A 12,225-nucleotide genomic window follows, 5' to 3' on the forward strand; every position below is an offset into this window, starting at 1 on the left:
AACAAATTGCCAATTTGAACGTCTATTTTGGGCCAATTAATTTCAATTCTTCAAATCTCATGGAAATCACATATTGTATGTCCCACTTAGAAACATTTATCTTGACAGTCAAAGATTATATAAAACCTGATAGGGGCCCACGAGTTACCTTTTGAATCATTTTCTTTTTATAATTTTCTCACATCAATAAAATAATTTACTTTTGAAAAATTGGTTGGGCCCAGGAGCATGTTGGGGCCTTCTAACGAAGACCATGAATGAAACATCCCAAAAATACGACCCGAAAATTTCATTTTTAAATATAAAAAAGATCATAAAACTGAGTATCACATAATAAAATCATACGTAGCGTATCTCAAAACTATAATAAAACACTGTGAGAAAAACTGTATCACAACTGTATCAGAACATATCGAAGAAACTGAATCAACTCCCAGGACAAAAACTGAAGTTGTGGTGTGTGTGATGCCATCATCCCGAGCTCTTCCCTTTACTTGCGGAAGCACCTGAAACCAAAATTGAAACTGTAAGCACGAAGCTTAGTGAGCTCCCCCAAATTACCACATACCATACAAACATATAACAACTACTGGGCCTTGCCCACTGCATCGGACCAAAGTCCGAAAACTACATCGGACCGATGTCCGGAACTAACCAGGTCCTTGCCCTCTGCATCGGACCGAAGTCCGGAAACTGCATCGGACCGAAGTCCGGAACTAACCAGGGCCTTGCCCTCTGCATCGGACCGAAGTCTGGAACTACTAAGGCCTTGCCTCCTGCATCGGACTGAAATCCGGAACTAACTGCATCGGACCGAAGTCCGGAACTGACTGCATCGGACAGAGGTCCGGAACTACTGAACACAGCATAGTATAACATATCAACTAACTCACAAAAACATACTACATACTACTTCGGGCCATAACCCGGAACACATAACACACAAACCTGTCTGAGCCACGAAGGCGTCAGACATACTAACTATTGCATTGGACCGAGGTCCGAAAACTACTGCTAGCTAATCGGGCCGGCATTGTGGCCTTAGACCCGTTCCTACTAGAAGGAAACTCACCTCGTGAACTGGCTGTTGAGTGTAAGGCTCTGGAAGCTATCTGCTGCTGCTCTAGTATCTCCCCGGCTATAATTCCACAAACACACTCAATCAAATACTAATAACTGCTTTGTGGTAAAATGACTCTTTTACCCCTAGCTAAAGTCAACTCTCTCGGTCAAAGTCAACTTACAGTTGACCTGACTCGCTGAGTTGGGTTGTCAACTCGCCGAGTCCCTGCTCTCACTTCTCAACCCTGCTCGCTGCTACTCGTCGAGTATGGCATCAACTCGACGAGTTCCCTTTCGATTCTAGAACTCAGGCTATCTGCATCCGACTCGCCGAGTTGTATGAACAACTCGACGAGTTATTCTTGAATCTATGAAGATTACCTTGGACTCGCCGAGTTGTATGAACAACTCGTCGAGTCCCTCCATTACTGAGTCTGACCTCCGGTTCACTGAGTCCATTCTACAACTCACTGGTCCCCACTCAGAAACGCTCAAAAGGGGAAAAATCGGGGACCCGTGGCTTGACTCGCCGAGTCACATGCATGCATTTACTAAAAACTCGATTCTACTTGAATCCAGTGCATATAACTTGTAGATCTGGGCTTCTTATGCTCGATTAACACGTAAAGATTCTATCTTTACATGTCCATAAGCATCCATGAAGATTAAAAGGCTCAAAAGGCATAATAAGGCTAGATCTAGGGTTCTCATGCAAGACAACTTCGAAAATGGCAATAGATCCAGGCTCTAAAACTCCTAAATGAACAGATCTGGGGATATCTCGACCCAACAAGGCATCCATACAGCTAATAACCTTGGATAATACATTAAACTAGCCTTAGAGGTGTTCTAATGGAGATTTTTAAGCATAAACAGAATAAATCCGAAACACACCTCAATAAATCTGACTTGGCCTTGGATCTTTGCTCTACACTTCCTCTTTTGGGTCCTTTCTTCTTTCTCCTCTTCAAACCTTCAAGAATCCACACAAAAACACTTTAATGACACAAGGAATGATTTAGGGTTTCTCACAAGCTCTCTGAGGGTGAAGGAGGCGAGTTGGGGCACATAACACTGCTTAAATAGTGAGCAAACCCAGGGATTTAGGGTTTCTTCCTGGCAGGCGGACTCGCCGAGTCCCGAATATGGACTCGTCGAGTCGCCAACTTACACGTGCTCGGAATCCTGTCTCTACTCGACGAGTCAGGCTATAGACTCGCCGAGTCCCTCTTGAAAACTCTTAAATAAATAACATGGAAACAACATACCGGAGACGGGTCGTTACAATTCTCCCCCACTTGGCTCAGACTTCGTCCTTGAAGTCTATGTAGCACCTGGTTCCTGGTACGTAAATCTTATTTAAGTATTTCTCCTCTTTTAGCTTTGGACTCGGCGAGTCACAGGTCCGACTCGCCGAGTAGATGCGGGACCCGGGACACGTTTAAGTTGTCGTTTCGATGAGTCCATATCCTGGACTCGGCGAGTCACAGCTGTTGGATGAAACCCTAAGTTTTAGGGGTTTGCACCCTATTTAAACAACTTATCCGCCCCAACTCCGTCCCCATTCACCCTCAGAGCGCTGTATCTTCCTTTAGTCGTGTTCCTTGTGAGTTTGAAGTGTTTTTGGTGGTATTCTTGAAGTTTTGAGGGAAAAGAAGAGGGAATCAAGAAGAGGAGAAGGAGGCCAAGCATCTCCGTGTCATTCCAACATTTCCCCTAAGGTATAGCTTGTTTCCCCTCTGTTTTTAAGCTTATTGTCCCTTATAGCTCCATTAAGGTCCTTTTTGAGCCATTTCCAAGATTGTGTATGCTTGAGGGTTCGTAATAAGTTGACTGGCCTCTAGATCTAGGCAAGATTGAGCTCCAGGAGCTCAGATCTGTTAGCTTTATGGACCCATGTTGCTTGTTCACCCTAGATCTACCCTTTTGAGGCATTTTGAACCCTAAAATCCATATTGGTGAATATCTACACGTAAAGTTGGAAACTTTACGTGTGATTCGTGTCCCAGGAATCCAGATCCGTGAATGGCATGGACTGGAATCGAGCAAATCTGCGTATTTAGTGAGTGCATGGCAACGACTCGGCGAGTCGTTCATGTGACGCGGCGAGTTTGTTTGCGAGTCTCCGAGTTTGTCCCCTTTTCATAGTGTCGAGTGAGCAGTGAGTCACAGGGGGTGACTCAGTGAGTCGGAAGCTGGACTCATCTATGGATGTACTCGGTGAGTCAATGCCCTGGCTCGGCGAGTCCAAGGCAATCTTCATAGATCAAGAACAGACTCGGCGAGTTGTTCATACAACTCGGCGAGTCTAAGCGTGAGTGTTCATCAGATGAAGATGAACTCGACGAGTTGTTCATACAACTCGGCAAGTCTAGGCATGAGTGTTCATCGGATGAAGATGAACTCGGCGAGTTGTTCATACAACTCGGCGAGTAGGATGAAGGACTTGAACCTCAAGTTTACAAGGAGAACTTGTCGAGTCAGAGCCCAACTCGACGAGTAGGGACGGTATTCAGGTCAGACGATTTGCTAGGGACTCGGCGAGTTGGAAAGCCAACTCGGCGAGTCGGGTCAACTGAAAGTTGACTCTGACCTTATTTTATGACATGAGCAGGGGTAAAATGGTCATTTTACCCAAAGGACAGTTAGCAATGATTGATTGAGTATGATGTGGGAATTGCAGCCGGAGGATTTCCAGAACAGCAGCAGCAGCAGCAGTAGGCAGGCAGTTCCCGATCAGATCAGCAACTACTTTGAGGTGAGTTACCTTCCAGTATCGGTGGGTCTACGACCACAATGCCGGCCCACCAGTAGGAGTCGTATGTAGATGTTTGTCTCTGTGATATTCATCTAGGGGTTACTACTACCTGTGCTATGTTTATGTGCTAGTATGATATGATGCTCTGTGTTAGTGGCAGTAGGGGAGATAGTCCCCAAAATATCCGGTCGATAGGGCCGAAGGGGTAGTTATACCCAGTCATGCTAGATAGATTCTAATATTGTGATATGTGTTATGTGGTAGTAGTAGAGGGGGGGGGGGAGATAGTCTCCAGTATCCGGTCGAGAGGACCGAAGGGGAGGCCAGCACCTAGATATGCTAGGCAATATCCGGTCGAGAGGACCGAAGGGGAGGTCAGCACCCAGATATGCTGGCAATATCCGGTCGAGATGACCGAAGGGGTAGGTCAGGCACCCAGATATGCCTGACGATATATGTGTGTTATGTGATTATTGTGGTATGTGGTACGGTGGGGGAACTCACTAAGCTTTGTGCTTACGTTTTTCAGTTGCTGTTTCAGGTACCTCTTTAGCCAAGGGGAAGGAGCCGACGCGGTAGCAGCATGTCACACACACTCTTGTTTCCGCATTTATGTGTTTTACCTGGGATTGATACTCTGATATGTTGACTATTTATCTTTTGTGGATTTTAAACCTGGTTGTTGGTGTGGAATGGTTTAACTGAACAATGTTTTAATTACTAATGTTCCCTAAAGTAATGTTTGAAAAAGAACGAAGTGTGTGATGTGCGCGACCGGCCGAGCTCAAGTAAGTATTCCCCAAAGTACCCATACAAGTTTATGTTATGTTTATCAGTTCTGTAAAACAACATGCTAGAATAGGACTAAGGATCTAGGAGTGATACCTTATGTGCCTGCTTTATGTGCTTTAGTTGTTTGAGAATTGCATGCTAGTATCTAATAGACAGCAGTAGGGTAACCTGTTTAGGTTATGCCTGATAGTACGAGTCTAGCGCTGTATGCTAGTTCAGTTTCTCTCTATGAGAGTGGAGTCGCTTGAGATCATTACCCTTGTCTGAATGCTGCTTGCTTTGTGCTACGTGGGGCTCTGAGTGATGGGAGTTAGCCATTAGGCGAGTACGTCACATCACATGTGATCAGGGTTGAATAATCTTAGAGTGATGGATTTGACCCTATAGCGCAGCTCTCGTTTGAGTCTAACCGTTATAGGGGTGACTCTGTTACTCGAAGGATTATTTGAGCCTCGTCACATGTGATGGTATTCGGGTAATGGCTAATTGGCATTACAAGGAGGCCTGCAGCAGTTGAGGACTGGATGGAGTAGAATCAGAGATTCCCTAGGGCAAGCCTAGGATGAGTATAGCAGTGATCAGTGGTAGTGAAAGGGATCTGGTGGAGTCGAGGCAGTACTTGAAGAAGGTACGGATAGATATGGAAGGTAGTATGGGCTCGTACTACTGAAAGCATAGGGTCCGTACCCGAACCAAGGAAGGCCAAGATGAGACCAGGGAACTTGCGGTAGATGTGATCCCTCAGGAGGTATTAGTATCACTAACGGTTATTATTTATGTATTCCAGAATGGTGGTACCATGTTCAAGGTCAAGAGATGGCGGTTCAGGAGAGGGGTCGGGTTCAGGATCAGGTTCTGAGCCAGTGGATGAGGGACTACGCGAGTTCATCACGTCAGAGATTACCAGAGGCATCCTTGAGTCGACCCCCATCATCTTCGGGTCGATCAAGGAGGGGATCATTGAGTTGATGGAGGATCGCCTTCGGGCATTCAGGAGTGACATGGCATCCAGCCAGTTAGGACCTCGCACACTGTCCTTCAAGGACTTCAGGGGCAGTGGTGCGCCGGATTTTCACGGGGCGAAAGACCCCATTGCTTCCAGATGATGGATTGCAGACATTGAGTCTGCACAGTTGACGAGCTTCTGCCCCGAGGGGTCGAAGGTGAGGTATGCAGTAGGGTGTTTACGGGACCGAGATCGTGATTGGTGGGAGTCAGTGGGTGACTCGTTGGGAGCCCCCGCTATCGAGGCTATGACCTGGTCGGACTTTGTGACTAGATTCAGGGCGGAGTTTGCGCCGGCTATCAAGCTTTAGCAACTGGCCAGGGAGTTCCTAGACATGAGACAGACGACGGAGACTGTGGCGGAGATCACCACCAAGTTCCGAGAGAGGGCATTGTTGGTGCCCCAGTACGCAGGAGATGAGGACATGCGGAGGACCCGCTACCATGACATGCTCCGGGCTGATATCCGGGAGCATGTCAGTTTTTCAGCATGCTCCACCCTGGACTCCATGATTGCCAGGGCGAGGGTAAGGGAGATAGATTTGGAGCACATCCGAAAATGGAAGGCGGAAGAGGGTCAGTCAGGAGGGGCTTCGGGGAAGAAGCCCAAGGGATCAGATGTGGGGCCGAAAGCCCAACAGGGACGGGGACGTTGCAGGAAATGCGGCAAGACGCACGAGGGGGCGTACAGGTTGGGATCATCTGGCTGCTACAAGTGCGGCAAGTCTGGGAACTTTAGCAGGGACTGCACTGATCCGGCAACAATTATTCAGACGTCCGAGTTGTTGTGTTTTCACTGCAACCAGAGGGGCCACAAGAAGGCCAATTGCCCCCAGTTAACGGTTTCAGCACCGGTGAAGGCGCCAGCTCCAACAACCCTGCGGATCACGGATGGCCGGCAGGGCAAGGCAGAGGCTCCAGTGGTGAGGAACCGAGCATTTCAGCTGACTACCGAGGAGGCACGCGCCGCACCCGATGTGGTGACGGGTATGATTCTTTCCCTCTATTTTATCTTTATGATGCTATGTTATTGATATGTGCTATGTATGTATATGTATGCACTAGGATCGTTCCATGTGAACGGCATTCCAGTTCAGGTGTTGGTCGACTCGGGTGCATCCCGATCATTTGTTTCCCTTGCACTTAGCAAGAAGTTTCATGAGTCATCAGGCGAGTTAGATTGCCCTTTGGAGGTGGAGATTGCTGATGATCGATCGGTGCGAGCATCGATGGTATTTCGAGATTGCGTGCTGCGTTTGTTTGAGGGGCGCTAGTTGGTAGATTTGGTTCTCATTCCGCTGCGTGGGAACAAGGTAATTATAGGCATGGATTGGTTGAGCCCTAATGGGGCAGTGATAGATTGTGCACAGCAGCTAGTGCGAGTCAGGACCCCAAGTGGGGGAGAGTTAGTGATTCATGGCGAGAGGCCACCTTGCGGACCTACTGTATGTTCAGCAGCAAGGGCTAGGCGCTATCTTCAGCAGGGATGTGCAGGATATGTCGTGTATGTGATGGATACCCGGGAGGCGGGTAAGGCGACAGTGAGCAAGGTTCTGGTGGTTCGAGATTTCGCAGATGTTTTCCCGGAAGAGCTTCCTGGGATACCTCCGGAGCGATAGGTGGAGTTCAGGATTGACCTCGTTCCTGGTGCGGCTCCAATAGCCAAGGCACCGTATCGGTTGGCTCCTCCCGAGATGCAGGAGTTGTCTACGCAGCTGCAGGAGCTGCTAGACAAGGGATTTATTCGCCCAAGAAGTTCACCCTGGGGAGCCCCGATTCTGTTTGTGAAAAAGAAGGACGGGTGGCATCGTATGTGTATAGATTACCAGGAGCTGAACAAGGTAACGGTGAAGAACCGTTACCCACTCCCGAGGATTGATGACCTCTTTGACCAGCTTCAAGGAGCATCTTGGTTTTCCAAGATCGATTTGCGTTCAGGTTATCATCAGATGAGGGTCAGGGAGGAGGATGCGCAGAAGACCGCGTTTCGGATACGCTATGGCCACTATGAGTTTGTGGTGATGCCGTTTGGGCTCACCAATGCTCCTGCCGCGTTCATGGCCCTCATGAACTGCGTGTGCAGACCGTTGCTGGATCGGTCCGTGATAGTCTTTATCGATGACATCTTGGTCTATTCCAAGACTCAGGAGGAGCATGAGGAACATCTGAGGGAAGTGTTGGAGACCCTGAGGAAGGAGAGCTTGTATTCCAAGTTCTCCAAGTGTGAGTTCTGGTTGCGCGAGGTGCAATTTCTTGGACACCTCGTCAACCAGAACGGGATTCTGGTCGATCCGGCCAAGGTCGAGGCCGTGATGAGATGGGAGGTTCCGAAGTCTCCATCTGAGATTTGGAGTTTCCTGGGGTTGGCAGGCTACTATCGGAGATTTATTCAGGATTTCTCCAAGATAGTCGTGCCCTTGATGCGGCTGACGAAGAAAGTCGTGGTCTTTCGGTGGGGACCCGAGCAGCAGGCTGCATTTGAGACGCTGAGACAGAGATTGTGCGACGCGCCGATCTTAGCCCTGCCAGAGGGCGTAGAGGATTTTGTGGTTTATTGTGATGCGTCCATTTCCGGGTTGGGCGCAGTACTGATGCAGAGGGGGCATGTCATTGCCTACGCTTCGAGGCAGCTCAAGCCTCACGAGGCGAACTACCCGACGCATGATTTGGAGTTGGGGGCGGTGGTTTTTGCCCTTAAGATTTGGCGACATTACCTCTACGAGGTCCGATGTACCATCTACACAGACCACAAGAGTTTGAGGTATCTCATGGATCAGCCGAATCTGAACATGAGGCAGCGTCGGTGGTTGGATGTGGTGAAGGATTATGATTGCGAGATCCTTTACCACCCGGGGAAGGCCAATGCGGTGGCCGATGCGCTTAGCCGCAAGGCGGCGCCGATCAGGGATGTTTGCATGAGGATGACCGTGGTGAATCCCCTGTTGGAGCAAATCCGGGAGGCTCAGCAGGAGGCTATCAAGGAGGAACATCGGAAGAGGGAGCGTGTGGTGGGTCAGGTTTCCTCCTTTGATTATGATAGCCGAGGACTATTGACATTACACCGTAGGGTGTGGGTGCCATATCACGGAGGTGTGCGCCAGATTTTGATGGAGGAGGCGCACAAGTCCCGATTCTCTATTCATCCCGGGGCGACGAAGATGTATAGGGATCTTCGTCTAGATTATCGGTGGCCCTGCATGAAGCGGGATATGGCATGGTACGTCGAGCGGTGCTTGACTTGCAGGAAGGTCAAGGCCGAACATCAGAGACCGCATGGCAAGATGCAGCCGTTGGATATCCCACTGTGGAAATGGGAAAATATCACGATGGATTTTATCACAAAGCTTCCCAGGACCGCACGTGGAGTGGATTCGATTAGGGTCATCGTGGATAGATTGACCAAGAGTGCTCATTTTATTCCGATTCAGGAGAGCATATCGGCCGAGAAATTGGCCGACATCTATATCAGGGAGATCGTGGCGCGGCACGGGGTGCCGGTATCGGTGATCTCGGACAGGGATGTGCGTTTTACTTCCAGATTTTGGAAGAGATTTCATGACGAGTTGGGCACACGTTTGCATTTTAGCACCGCCTTTCACCCGCAGACGGATGGTCAGAGCGAGCGGACCATTCAAACTCTGGAGGATATGCTGCGAGCATGCGTGCTAGACTTCGGTGGTAGCTGGGATACCTATCTTCCCTTGGCCGAGTTCTCATACAACAACAGCTACCACGCAAGTATTGATCGTCCTCCATTTGAGATGTTGTACGGACGAAGGTGCAGAACCCCGATATGCTGGGGTGAAGTTGGACAGAGAGTCATGGGGAGCACCGAAAGTGGTGCTCAAGACGACCGAGAGGATTCAGCAGGTCCGGAGCAGACTGCAGACTGCTCAGAGTCGGCAGAAAAGTTACGCCGACAAGCGTTGATCCGACTTGGAATTTCAGGTCGGGGATATGGTTCTCCTGAAGGTGTCGCCTTGGAAAGGCGTCATTCGATTCAGGAAGCGGGGCAAGTTGGGCCCGCGATTCATCGGACCGTTCAGGGTTGTATCCCGGGTAGGCAAGGTGGCGTATAGGTTGGATCTGCCAGCCGAGCTCAGCCAGATCCACAACACTTTCCATGTTTCTCAGCTTCGAAAGTGCCTAGTGGACGATTCAGCGGTTGTACCGTTATAGGAAATTCAGGTTGATGACAGCCTGAATTACATTGAGCGCCCAATCGCAATCCTCAACAGGAAGTCGAAGGATTTGAGGAACAAGAGGGTGGAGCTAGTGAAGGTGCAATGGCAGCACCGCAAGGGTTCGGAATGGACTTGGGAGCCGGTGGACGAGATGATGGAGCATTATCTCGAGCTGTTTCAGGATCGAGCAGCAGACTTCGAGGACGAAGTCTAAAATAAGTGGGGGAGATTTGTAGCACCTGGTTCCTGGTACATAAATCTTATTTAAGTATTTCTCCTCTTTTAGCCTTGGACTCGGCGAGTCACAGGTCCGACTCGTCGAGTAGATGCGGGACCCGGGACACGTTTAAGTTGTCGTTTCGATGAGTCCATATCCTGGACTCGGCGAGTCACAATTGTTGGATGAAACCCTAAGTTTTAGGGGTTTGCACCCTATTTAAACAACTTATCCGCCCCAACTCCGTCCCCATTCACCCTCAGAGCGCTGTATCTTCCTTTAGCCGTGTTCCTTGTGAGTTTGAAGTGTTTTTGGTGGTATTCTTGAAGTTTTGAGGGAAAAGAAGAGGGAATCAAGAAGAGGAGAAGGAGGCCAAGCATCTCCGTGTCATTCCAACGTTTCCCCTAAGGTATAGCTTGTTTCCCCTCTGTTTTTAAGCTTATTGTCCCTTATAGCTCCATTAAGGTCCTTTTTGAGCCATTTCCAAGATTGTGTATGCTTGAGGGTTCGTAATAAGTTGACTGGCCTCTAGATCTAGGCAAGATTGAGCTCCAGGAGCTCAGATCTGTTAGCTTTATGGACCCATGTTGCTTGTTCACCCTAGATCTACCCTTTTGAGGCATTTTGAACCCTAAAATCCATATTGGTGAATATCTACACATAAAGTTGGAAACTTTACGTGTGATTCGTGTCCCAGGAATCCAGATCCGTGAATGGCATGGACTGGAATCGAGCAAATCTGCATATTTAGTGAGTGCATGGCAATGACTCGGCGAGTTTGTTCGCGAGTCTCCGAATTTGTCCCATTTTCATAGTGTCGAGTGAGCAATGAGTCACAGGGGGTGACTCAGTGAGTCGGAAGCTGAACTCATCTATGGATGTACTCGGCGAGTCAATGCCGTGGCTCGGCGAGTCCAAGGCAATCTTCATAGATCAAGAACAGACTCGGCGAGTTGTTCATACAACTCGGCGAGTCTAAGCGTGAGTGTTCATCAGATGAAGATGAACTCGGCGAGTTGTTCATACAACTCGGCAAGTCTAGGCATGAGTGTTCATCGGATGAAGATGAACTCGGCGAGTTGTTCATACAACTCAGCGAGTAGGATGAAGGACTTGAACCTCAAGTTTACAAGGAGAACTCGTCGAGTCAGAGCCCAACTCGACGAGTAGGGACGGGATTCAGGTCAGACGATTTGCTAGGGACTCGGCGAGTTGGAAAGCCAACTCGGCGAGTCGGGTCAACTGAAAGTTGACTCTGACCTTATTTTATGACATGAGCAGGGGTAAAATGGTCATTTTACCCAAAGGACAGTTAGCAGTGATTGATTGAGTATGATGTGGGAATTGAAGCCGGAGGATTTTCGGAACAGCAGCAGCAGCAGTAGGCAGCCAGTCATGCTAGATAGATTCTGATATTGTGATATGTGTTATGTGGTAGTAGTAGAGGGGGGAGAGATAGTCTCTAGTATCCGGTCGAGGGGACCGAAGGGGAGGCCAGCACCCAGATATGCTAGGCAATATCCGGTCGAGAGGACCGAAGGGGAGGTCAGCACCCAGATATGCTGGCAATATCCGGTCGAGAGGACCGAAGGGGTAGGTCAGGCACCCAGATATGCCTGACGATATATGTGTGTTATGTGATTATTGTGGTATGTGGTACGGTGGGGGAACTCACTAAGCTTTGTGCTTACGTTTTTCATTTGCTGTTTCAGGTACCTCTTCAGCTAAGGGGAAGGAGCCGGCGCGGTAGCAGCATGTCACACACACTCTTGTTTCCGCATTTATGTGTTTTACCTGGGATTGATACTCTGATATGTTGACTATTTATCTTTTGTGGATTTTTAAACCTGGTTGTTGGTGTGAAATGGTTTAACTGAACAATGTTTTAATTACTAATGTTTCCTAAAGTAATGTTTTAAAAACAAAATTTTTAGATGTGAAAATTGGGACGTTACAGTCTACTACAGCTAAATCTGCAAATAACTCCGGGTAATGCTCTCTCATCTCATCCTTAGCCTCCCACGTCCACTCAGACCCCTTCCGGTGCTGCCACTGCACTTTCACTAGCTGAATTACCTTGTTCCTCAAGGTCTTTGTCTTCCGGTCCAGAATCGCGACCGGCCTCTCAATATAATTCAGGCTGCTATCAACCTGAATATCCTCTAAGGGAACAACAACTGACTCATCCACCAGACACTTCCTCAACT

Source organism: Lactuca saligna, chromosome 6, assembly GCF_052625555.1.
Source record: "Lactuca saligna cultivar CGN05327 chromosome 6, ASM5262555v1, whole genome shotgun sequence".
NCBI classification, from domain to species: Eukaryota; Viridiplantae; Streptophyta; class Magnoliopsida; order Asterales; family Asteraceae; genus Lactuca; species Lactuca saligna.